Here is a 12915-nt window from a genome sequence, read left to right as displayed (position 1 = left end):
ATCCCTTCCTCCTTCCTCCCCCTCCTCCCTTCCTTCTTCCTACCCCCTACTCCCTCCCTCCCTTCTCTCTCTGTTCTTGTAGAATGTAGGTAATTGAATGTAGGTTTTAGAATGTAGACATTGTGGAATGTAGGTTTTTTAATAGAATAATTTTTTAGGTCATTTGAGTAAATGTAGGTTTTTTGACTGTTTTAGTTGTTTTGAATAGAATAGGAAATTTTAGGTCATTTGATTAGAATTTTAGTAATAGAAATTTTTAGTAAAAAAATAGTAATAGATTTTTTTATAAATTTCTATATAGAACTGTATCAGAATGCCATATGAGAAATTTAATAATAGAAATTTCTAGTGAGAAAATTTATGTATGGAAATTTTTAGTAATTTTTAGTACTGGACAATTGAATTTTTTTTATGTCATTATCACTTTGTCATCAAAGAATGCTATATGAGATTTGATGATCTAAAGTTTTCACTCGGTGGAATATGAAGGCTTTGTAGTGTCGCGTCTCCCTGGAGTGATCGTCGTCAGAGCTACCTCTACTTCCTCTACACCCAAGTCGGCGAGCAAAAAGTCCACCTCCTCCTTCTCTACTCCTCGGTGTTGAATAGAGTAGAACTAGGGTATTTAGTTATGCTTCTTAACCAAATGAAATGTTCGGGTTATAAGATATATTGAAATATTTTTGTCAATATTGAACCATTGAAATGCAATGAGCACCAAGTTTGAATGCTTCTGTGTGAATGCTTGCGATAATTGACCTGGATAGATTTTCAAGTTTAAACATCGTTGTATGTGTATGGACATCTTTGTATCACAGGGAAAACCGAGTGGCCTATGTTTTGCCGGAGTGTTGATTCATTTCCGCTCCGGGAAATTTCAGGCGCTCGATATGTCCTATTTTAGCAAAGGTCATGCTGGATTTTCCTATGAATTTTAGCATGACTTGTACTAGAATGTAGGAAATATCGAGTGCCTTGGATTTGTCGAGAATAGAATTAAACGACATTTCGGGTCAACTTTAAGTCTATCAGGGCTCCATACATGACAGTCAAAAATCAGTGAGGGGGAGTGTCCACCATATATGAGAGAAGAAGAATACCGACTGTTGTCATGGGGGTTGCTTCTCCTTCTTCTCCTTGTGCTAGACCTTTGTTATGCACTAGGGGAAGGAAACGGTCGAAAAATCATTGAGGGAGAGTGTCCACCATATATGAGAGAAGAAGAATCTCGACTGTTGTCATGAGGGGAGCTTCTTCTTCATTCAAAGGTGCTAGACATCTTGGTGTAATACACTTTCAAATGAAAGTGGGAGCTTCCATCACTGACGGTCGCAAATATAAGAGAGGAAGAATCCCGACTGTTGTCGTGGGGATCACTTCTCCTTTGTTCTCGTGTCCTAGACATTTTGGTGTAATGCACTCGGGGATGAAGGGAGGAACGACCATCACTAACAGTCGAATATATCAGAGAGGGAGTGCCCACCATTTACACCACGTGAGATGAGAGTTTTCAAGGAAGACTCAGAGAGGGCGTGCCCACCATTTACACCACGTGAGATGAGAGTTTTCAAGGAAGACTCGACAGACCGAAAGTCAGCCCTTGATGAATAATAATGATCTGTTGTCGTGAGTTCCTGGTAATCACCGTTGATTTATAATCTTTGAATTTTGAACACAGGAAATGTCTGATGATGATAGGATCCCGGAGTGCGACTACTGATGCGCTGAACAAGATTTGTGCGATAGGGAGCCTCACTGCAAAATTGTAGGTTTTTCACCATGAAGCTGGAAGAGACCTTTATGTTTGTATGGTATGCAACGACAAGCATTTCATTGTAATTAATCATCACTTGTGCTTCTTTGCTTCAATGCGCATGTTTTTTCAATTCGACTAGTACATCCCGTGCCATGCAAGACCGTATATCTGGCAGAAGCTCAGTTTCCATGACTTTGAGAATATGGAGACAAGGAGGGCTCACCTAAGGACTAAACATAGTTATGCATTCCAGATTAAGCTATATAATGCACTTAATAACTCCCATTTCGGTTGCTCTTATTAGGAAGCTCTCTGTAAGGCATATGGATTTGAGGAGAATATGCAAATAACATTTGATATTCGTCCCGAAGATGATGACATTGAAAATAATATCGACATGTGGGTGGATGTGGATATCCCTCTAGTTTTGCCTAAATGTGAGTTTGTCAAACTAATTTCTTAAGTTAAGGAATTTATATTGTTTATTTAAAAATATACTTGGTGTTCATCGCTACTAAACTTGTTTATTTATAATTGTCAGCTTATTTCTTATCTTCAAGATATACTCGAAAGGTTGTAGATAGGACATACTACATCTATGGATCCAAACTTAATTGTGAGGAGAAAGGTTATCTTGTCTCATTTATAGATGATGTTAAGACCTTTAAGACCAATCAGTTTATCAGCCCAAATTTTAGTGGATACGTGCAACTAGTCCATGAGTTGCAGGACGGTAACTTGATTGCCAAAACTTGGTATGATTTTGTTAATGATGGTAACTTCATTGCATACATTCTTCTTAAGTAAACAACATTGCTAACTATATATGTTACTATTGCGTTGTTCAACTGAGGCTCCCGAAGGAGGTTGTGCCTGACATGATGCTTACCGAAGGTCATATGTATATGGTTGGCTTACGACTCTTTCTGCCGACGGCTTACCATAGTGCATACTCTATTTCTTCAAAAGATGCTACTACGTCTTGAGCTTGCGTTGGTTTTCCTTGAAGAGGAAAGGGTGATGCAGCGAAGTAGCGTAAGTATTTCGCTCAGTTTTTGAGAACCAAGGTATCAATCCAATAGGAGGCTCCTCAAAAGTCCCACACACCTACACAAACAAACAAGAACCTCGCAACCAACGCAATAAAGGGGTTGTCAATCCCATCATGGCCACTTGCGAAAGTGAGATCTAATAGAGATAATAAGATAAGATAAATATTTTTGGTATTTTTATGATATAGATTGGAAAGTAAAAGATGCAAATAAAAGATAGATGAAAACTTATATGATAAAAGATAGACCCAGGGGCCATAGGTTTCACTAGTGGCTTCTCTCAAGATAGCATAAGTATTACGATGGGTGAACAAATTACTGTCGAGCAATTGATAGAAAAGCGCATAATTATGAGATTATCTAGGCACGATCATGTATGTAGGCATTACGTCCGTGACAAGTAGATCGAAACATTCTGCATCTACTACTAGTACTCCACACATCGACCGACTCCTGCCTGCATCTAGAGTATTAAGTTCATGAAGAACAGAGTAACACATTAAGAAAGATGACATGATGTAGAGGGATAAACTCATGCAATATGATATAAACTCCATCTTTTTATCCTCGATGGCAACAATACAATACGTGCCTTGCTGCCTCTGCTGTCACTAGGAAAGGACACCGCAAGATTGAACCCAAAGCTAAGCACTTCTCCCATTGCAAGAAAGATCAATCTAGTGGGCCAAAGCAAACTGATAATTCGAAGAGACTTGCAAAGATAACTTAATCATACATAAAAGAATTCAGAGGAGATTCAAATATTTCTCATAGATAAACTTGATCATAAACCCACAATTCATCGGATCTCGACAAACACACCGCAAAAAGAGTTACATCGAATAGATCTCCAAGAATATCAAGGAGAACTTTGTATTGAGATTCAAAGAGAGAGAAGAAGCCATCTAGCTAATAATTATGGACCCAAAGGTCTGTGGTAAACTACTCACAACTCATTGGAGAGGCCTTGGAGATGATGTAGAGGCCCTCCGGCGGAGCGCCGACGAAGGCTCCAAGATGGGATCTCGCGGATACAGAAGGTTGCGGCGGTGGAATTAGGTTTTCGTGGTCGCTTCTGATGTTTTCAGGGTATGGAAGTATATATAGGAGGAAGAAGTAGGTCGGTTGACGCTCGAGGGCCCCACGAGGGTGGGGGCACGCCCACCCCCGGGGGGCACACCGGGCACCCTCGTGGCCGCCTCGTTTGTTGCTTGACGTCCACTCCAAGTCTCCGGGTTTGCATTTGTTCCAAAAATATCGCTCCCAAAGGTTTCATCCCGTTTGGACTCTGTTTGGTATTCCTTTTCTTCGAAACACTGAAATAGGCAAAAAAAACAACAATTCGGGCTGGGCCTCCGGTAGTAGGTTAGTCCCAAAAATGATATAAAAGTGTAAAGTAAAGCTCATAAACATCCAAAACGGGTAATATAATAGCATGGAACAATCAAAAATTATATCATTGAACATCCAAAATGGGTAATATAATAGCTTTGAATTTTGATATGTCGCATGTTATTGATGATGCCACTTCTGCTATGCATGATACTTATGACGAAACTACTTCTATGCTTGATACTATGCCATTAGGTGAATTTCTAGATGAACAACTTGCTAGGGTTAGAGAGAATGAAATTATTGAAGACAAAATTATTGATGATAATGATGATGAAGGTTATCCCCCTAAATATGAATTGCATGTTGTTCCAGAGGGTTATGTTATGGATGAAGAAGCTACTAGAGCTATTCTTGCTTGCAATGATAGATATGATGTTGAGAAGTTATTAGCTAAATGGAAGCAACAATCTCTGAATGCTAGAATGAAATATGACCATGCTTTTGCTACTTCACCTATCTTTGTTACTGATAAGGATTATGAATTCTCTGTTGATCCTGAGATAATTACTTTGGTTGAATCTGATCCTTTTTATGGCTATGAATCTGAAACTGTTATGGCACATCTTACTAAATTGAATGATATAGCCACCCTGTTCACTAATGATGAGAAGTCTCGCTATTATTATATCCTTAAGATATTTCCGTTCCGATTAAAGGGTGATGCTAAAACTTGGTTTAATTCTCTTGATCCTGGTTGTGTGCGTAGTCCCTAGGATATGATTTATTACTTCTCTGCTAAATATTTCCCTACTCATAAGAAGCAAGCTGCCTTGCGGGAGATATATAATTTTGTGCAAATCGAAGAAGAGAGTCTCCCACAAGCTTGGGGGAGGCTTCTCCGATTACTTAATGCTTTGCCTTATCACCCTCTTAAGAAAAATGAAATACTTGATATCTTCTACTCCCTCCGTAAACTAATATAAGAGCGTTTAGAATACTAAAGTAGTTATCCAAACACTCTTATATTAGTTTACAGAGGGAGTATAATGGACTAACCGATGCTTCCAAGGACCACTTGGATAGTTGCGCTGGTTGAGTTTTCAGGGAAAGAACAGTCGACCAAGCTGAATTGTTACTGAATAATATGTTGACTAATGAAAATAATTGGACTCTTCCCGAGCCAACTCCTGAGCCAGCTCCTGAGCCTATTCCTAAACCATCTCCGAAGAAGAGAGGTGTTCTATTTCTCAGCCCTGAAGATATGCAAGAGGCAAAGAAATCTATGAAAGAAAAAGGTATTAAAGCTGAAGATGTTAAGAATTTACCTCCCATTGAAGAAATACATGGTCTGAATATACCGCCTGTCGAAGAAATACATTGTCTTGATAACCCGACACAGGTAGTAAAGGTAAATTCTCTCTATAGATATGATAAAGTTGAAATCCCGTCTACTAAATTTCCTAGCCAATGTTTGGATGAATTTGATGATTTTATGGCTTGGCAAGAAAGTTTTAATGCTTATGTTGGTAGAGAATTAAAAAGTAATGCTCACATGATTGGACGCTTGAGTGATTATATGGCTAGAGTTAAAGTTAAACTTAAACTCATTAGCAAATATGCTTCTATGGTTACCACTCAAGCAGAACAAGTACTTAAAGCTCAAAGTGATTTACTTGATGAATTGAATAATAAACATGATTTTGCTATTAGAGTGGCTACTAGAACTAGTAAAATGACTCGGGAACCTTTGTATCCTGAAGGCCACCCTAAGAGAATCGAGCAGGATTCTCAGAGAAATAATGTAGATGCACCTGGTCCTTCTAAAAACAATAAAAAGAAAAATGATAGGACTTTGCATGCTTCTAGTGAACCTGTTGTAGACACACTTGAGAATCCCAATGATATTTCTATTTCTGATGCTGAAACACAATCTGGTGATGAACATGAACCTAGTGATAATGTTAATGATAATGTTCACGTTGATGCTCAACCTAGCAATAATAATGATGTAGAGATTGAACCTGCTGTTGATCTTGATAACCCACAATCAAAGAATCAACGTTATGATAAAAGAGATTTTGTTGCTAGGAAGCACGGTAAAGAAAGAGAACCATGGGTTCAAAAACCCATGTCTTTTCCTCCTAAGCCATCCAAGAAAAAGGATGATGAGGATTTTGAGCGCTTTGCTGAAATGATTAGACCTATCTTCTTACGTATGCGCTTAAGTGACATGCTTAAAGTAAATCCTTATGCTAAATATATGAAGGATATTATTACAAATAAAAGAAAGATACCGGAAGCTGAAATTTCCACCATGCTTGCTAATTACACTTTTAAAGGTGGAATACCAAAGAAACTTGGAGATCCAGGGGTACCAACTATACCATGCTCCATTAAAAGAAACTATGTTAAAACTGCTTTATGTGATCTTGGAGCCGGTGTTAGTGTTATGCCTCTCTATTTATATCGTAGACTTGAATTGAATAAGTTGACACCTACTGAAATATCTTTGCAAATGGTTGATAAATCAACTGCTATACCTGTCGGTATTTGTGAGGATGTGCCTGTTGTGGTTACAAATGTCACTATCTTAACGGACTTTGTTATTCTTGATATTCCCGAGGACGATAGTATGTCGATTATCCTTGGTAGACCCTTTTTGAATACTGCAGGGGTTGTTATTGATTGCAACAAAGGCAATGTCACTTTTCATGTTAATGGTAATGAGCATACGGTACACTTTCCGAGGAAACAATCTCAAGTTCATAGCATCAATTCTATTAGAAAAATTCCGACTATTATTATTGGAGGTTTTGAATTTCCTCTTCCTACGGTCAAGAAAAAAATGATATTCTTATTATTGGGGATGTTCATATCCCCGTTGAGGTAACCTAGTGTTATTTGAAATTTCTCCGGTTCCATGTTATTCGAAATGAGTTTGTTAACAAGACTTGATCAACCTTGTTAGTGGATTCCTTTTGATGATCATGAGATGGATGAAACTAGAAGGCACAACCTTCTGTACCCTCTTTTTACTTTCTTTTATTTAGAATAAATAAAGCAAAAATAGTATTTTCTGTCTGTTCTCTGAATTATCCATGCAATAAAAAATATCCCGAAAATAAAAGTTCTCCAAATGCCCTGCAAATTTAGTATGATTTTTTATGGAATATTTGAGGATTTTAGGCACTGAGAACACAGCAGGGGGGCAAGCACCTGGCCACGAGGGTCCAGGGCGCGCCCACTTTGACTCGGCGCGCCCCCTGCCTTGTGGGCCCATGGTGGCCCCCCTCCACTTATTTCTGCACCCACACACTCCATCTTCCTCCCATAAAAATCACCATCCAGCTCAAGCACGAGTTCTAGCTCATTTTGCGGCGATTTTCATTCTCCTTGCTCAAAGCTCCATTCACAAAACTGCTTTGGGAGATTGTTCCTTGGTATGTGACTCCTCCAATGGTCCAATTAGTTTTTGTTTTAGTGTTTTATTTATTGCAAAAATTTGCTGCCTAGGTGACCCTGTTCTTGAGCTTGCATGTCAAATTTATGAGATCCCAAGTAATTCTAATGCATGATATAGGCTCTAGGCACTCGTGGGAGTAGTTGATATCAATCTTGTTTAGTTTGATTCACTTTTATTTTGAGTTACTAAAAATTTCAGAAATTTTTCAGAGGAAGAAATATGTTTAGGAAACTATACCAAGGTGGTTATTCAACAAATAAAGGACCCAGGTGCGCTATGCGTGAGCAAGGCGATGAACCACCAAGGGAAGCTGACGTGCGGCCTTGTGAATGGCCGTCAGAAGAGTTTATGGTCAATGCAGGCATTAAGGATGAGTTTGACGCATATGTGCGTAATGCCGATCTTGAGGACTTCATGCAAGATAAGTGTCCTCTGTACTACTATTTGACTGACTCATTCGTGAGAAGGTTTAAATTTACATCTTCGTGTAATTCTCAAAGTGTCCTGTTTGATATTTATGATCAATCATATACCATGGACCTAGAAGATTTTACTACTGCTTGCAAAATCCCGCAGTGGGCAATGTTAATGAACCCCGTAAATCTGAATATAAAGACTTTCTAGCTAGTATCATTGTGGGAGAATCTAGAGATATAGCACAAGCTACCATAGGGAGCATTCATTTTCCTGCTATACATTATTTTTCTCTCTTCATTGGTAGATGCATTAACGGTAAGGATGAAGCATGTCACATGTGTGTCCTTGATCTTTGTGTTCTCAAGAGTGTTGTATTAGGTAATAAAGATTACAACTTGGGGGCGATTGTTGCACGTAGATTGCATAATAATGGTTTAGTTGGAGATTTATTTGGAGGGATTTATGCGACCCGTGTTGCAAATTATCTTGGTATACCTCCACATGAGGGTGATAGGGAGTTGCTTCCCGCTTATTTAGATTATGGCGCTATGGTCAGTCATCATTTTCTTGTGAGGAATGAACAATTCCTCCAGTATCGACTAATCTTTGACAGACGTCACGCTGTACATGTTACTCTCCCTGCTCCTTCCCTTTTTGATTACCAGGAAAAACGAAGATATGTTTTCACCAGGGAGGAGGCAAACAAACACGAGAGGAGAGCGGAGGCAGCTCGCCACGATGCCACAGCTCAGGAGGCAATGGTTGTTGCATCTCAGTACGACCCTAGTTATAACTTCGGATATCAGCCAGGCTACCCTTGGGCGTAGACCAACTTAGGACAAAAGCCTAAGCTTGGGGGAGTGCGTATTTCTCACCGACATTACATTCATGTTCACACACTTATTGTAGTTTTTGGTGCTCATACTCTTTCATTCTATTATCCATGCTAGTTTAATTCCTTTTTCTAGCTTTCTTTTTGTGTGTTTAATAAACCTTAAGAAAAACCAAAAAATTAGTTAGTTTAATTTCCATGTTTGTAGTAGTAATTAAAAAAGAAAACCCAAAAATAATTCTCGTTCTTCTTTTGCTTGTTGGGAGCTTTCCCGTGGAAATAGTTTTATTTCTTTCCTTTGGGGGTCGAGAGGAGAAGACTATAATGAAAAATGTTTAGTGGCTCTCATATGCATGATTGTTGATTTGACTTAGAGCCCATATTACTTTGTCTTCTCCCTTGAATTGAATGCTTGCAGATTCCAGCTTAGTCCAATGCACGTGCACCATTATTATACACACTGTTCGGTCGTGCAAGTGAAAGGCAATAATGACGATATATGATGGACTGATTGAGATGAGAGAAGCTGGTATGAACTCGACCTCTCTTGTTTTTGTAAATATGATGAGTCCATCATTCCTGATTCAGCCTATTATGAATAAACATGTTTGCAATGACAAGTAGAGATTTTTATTGCTTATGCCATGCTTAATTAGCTAGGGGCTTATAATGGTTTACCTTGCGTGCCAACATGCTATTAAAATGGTTGTGATGTGGTATGATAGGGTGGTATCCACCTTTGAATGATTCGAGTGACTTGACTTGGTACATGTTCACGCATGTAGTTGAAACAAATTAACGATACAATACTTGCCTTGCTGCCCCTACTGTCACTCAGAAAGGACACCGCAAGATTGAACCCAAAGCTAAGAACTTCTCCCATTGCAAGAAAGATCAATCTAGTAGGCCAAACCAAACTGATAATTCGAAGAGACTTGCAAAGATAACTTAATCATACATAAAAGAATACAGAGGAGATTCAAATTTTTCTCATAGATAAACTTGATCATAAACCCACAATTCATCGGATCTCGACAAACACACCACAAAAAGAGTTACATCGAATAGATCTCCAAGAAGATCGAGGAGAACTTTGTATTGAGATTCAAAGAGAGAGAAGAAGCCATCTAGCTAATAACTATGGACCTGAAGGTCTGTGGTAAACTACTCACAACTCATCGGAGAGGTCTTGGATATGATGTAGAGGCCCTCCATGGTCGATTCCCCCTCCGGTGGAGTGCCGGCCAAGGCTCCAAGATGGGATCTCGCAGATACAGAAGGTTGCGGCGGTGGAATTAGGTTTTTGTGGTTGCTTCTGATGTTTTCAGGGTACGGGAGTATATATAGGAGGAAGAAGTAGGTCGGTTGACACTCGAGGGGCCCACGAGGGTGGGGGCGCGCCCACCCCCGGGGGGCACACTGGGCATCCTTGTGGCTGTCTCGTTTGTTGCTTGATGTCCACTCCAAGTCTCCAGGTTTGCATTTGTTCCAAAAATATTGCTCCCGAAGGTTTCATCCCATTTGGACTCTGTTTGATATTCCTTTTCTTCGAAACACTGAAATAGGCAAAAAAACAGCAATTCGGGTTGAGCCTCCGGTTAGTAGGTTAGTCCCAAAAATGATATATAAGTGTAAAGTAAAGCCCATAAACATCCAAAACGGGCAATATAATAGCATCGAACAATCAAAAATTATAGATACATTGGAGACGTATCAGATGCCAGGCTCAAGGTAGGAACGAAGTATGTCTATCAGAGGGGGGTGAGGGAGTCCTGGATTAGGGGGTGTCCGGATGGCCGGACTATGACCTTTGGCCCGACTCCCGGACTATGAAGATACAACATTGAAGCTTTGTCCCGTGTCCGGATAGGACTTCCCTTGGCGTGGAAGGCAAGCTTGGCGAGTCGATATGTAGATCTCCTCCCATTGTAACCGACTCTGTGTAACCCTAGCCCTCTCCGGTGTCTATATAAACCGGAGAGTTTTAGTCCGTAGGACGAACAACAATCATACCATAGGCTAGCATCTAGGGTTTAGCCTCTCTGATCTCGTGGTAGATCAACTCTTGTACTACCCATATCATCAATATTAATCAAGCAGGAGTAGGGTTTTACCTCCATCGAGAGGCCCTGAACCTGGGTAAAAACATCGTGTCCCTTATCTCCTGTTACCATCCGCCTAGACGCACAGTTCGGGACCCCCTACCCGAGATCCACCAGTTTTGACACCGACAGTGGTGCTTTCATTGAGAGTTCCTCTGTGTCGTCACCATCAGGAAGGATGCCGCACCCCATCTTTAAAGACGGCGTTGTTGCTAAAGGAGCTTTGGCTATCGGCCAAACTCTCCGGCTAGGCGGTTTTCTAATGACCACTTGTTCGGCCGCCGCGCCGAAGATGACTTCTCGGGTCATCGAAAGCAATCTCCACGTTAACTCGAAACTCGCCGAGCAGTTGGATCCGATGGAGCGCTCTTCCTTAAACGAGCTCTTGGATCACATCGCCGCCCTGGGAGTCGCTACAGACTACGATCAAATTGGGCTTAAACTCAATTCGAGAGAGATTGACTCTCCCCAGGTCACCCACCACGTCGAAGTGGTGGAGGAACAATGCGGCGAATCTTCACCCATCCTAAGGACCAGATATGTCCGGATTCCTGATCCCTCCAAGCCGGATACCCGTGGAGGGATGGACGTCACTCAAGCCCTGAACCTAAAGAGGCAGCGGGCCTGATTCATTGGACAACATCCAAGAACCCAAGCTTCCGAGTTCGGAAATTTGTTGGCCCCTCAGTCTCGGATTGGGCGAGGTTCTGAATACAATCCCAGTCCAAAATAAAAGGGCGCATTATTGCCAGGCACCTGGGCCAAACAACAACAAAAATAAACCCTCTATAGGGTATGTAACCGTACTGGAGGGATGGCTCAATGGACCCTGTAAAATTCATAGTACAAAGGGCGTCACACCAACTCATAGCCTTAGAGCATGTTGGATACTCCGGCAGGTGGCCAGAAGTGGCGAGGAGCTCCTAACTCCAGAATCCACAAAGCACCACCCCAGGAATACCAGTACGGTATCAATAGTCTTCGAGACTTTCGCATCAAAAAATGTGCGGAAACAAATGCTCCGCAGCCTTACCGAAGTCTACCAGGTAGCAACAATAAACCCATGGAGTGACATGGCTATTACCTTTAATCCCAGTGACGAACCTAAATTCCGGACAGCCCGAGCACCAGCCGCACTGGTCCTCAGTCCAATAGTGGACGGCTTTTGGCTTACCAAGGTACTGATGGACGGTGGCAGCGGATTGAACCTCATTTATGAGGAAACCCTTAAAAAATGGAAATAGACTGGAGCCGTATTGAGCGAAGCAACACAACCTTCAGAGGAATAATCCCCAGTCGGGAAGCATGCTGTACAGGAAAAATCACACTGGATGTGGTGTTCGGCATGCCGGATAATTACAGATCCGAGGAGGTCACATTTCAAGTGGCCCCGTTCAGCAGCGGATACCACACTCTGTTAGGGCGAGAGGCATTGAAATTTTTTCAAGCTATACCCCATTACGGGTACATGAAGCTCAAAATGCCCAGACCCAACGGAATCATCACTCTTGCTAGTGATCCGGACATAGCGCTTCGCGCCGAAAACAAGACAGCCGCACTGGCCCTTGAGGCATTATCCGAAGCCCTAGCGGTCGAGGAACTAACTGCGCTGCGCTCCACGGTGGAGAGGGACGACGTGATACTCGACAAAAGATCCAAGTCCACCTCTTTAAACCGGCAGACGAAATAGTCAAATTCCAAGTCCATCCAACGGACCCTACAAAAACGGCCTCCATTGGGGCACAATTAAACCCTGATGTAGATGCCACACTACGAGAGTTCCTACGCGAAAATTGGGACATCTTTGCTTGGCACCCTTCAGACATGCCAAGAATCCCACGCAGGCCGGCCGAGCACAGCCCGAACATCCTAAAAGGATTCAAGCCTGTTAAGCAGGCTCTTTGGCGTTTCTCTGAACCTAAGAGACAATCCATGGGAGAGGAGCTAGCCAAACTACT

Source organism: Triticum aestivum, chromosome 1B (genome assembly GCF_018294505.1).
Source record: "Triticum aestivum cultivar Chinese Spring chromosome 1B, IWGSC CS RefSeq v2.1, whole genome shotgun sequence".
In the NCBI taxonomy this organism is placed as follows: Eukaryota; Viridiplantae; Streptophyta; class Magnoliopsida; order Poales; family Poaceae; genus Triticum; species Triticum aestivum.
The sequence above is the reverse complement of the archived record's forward strand: the minus strand, read 5'-3'. Positions refer to the sequence as shown.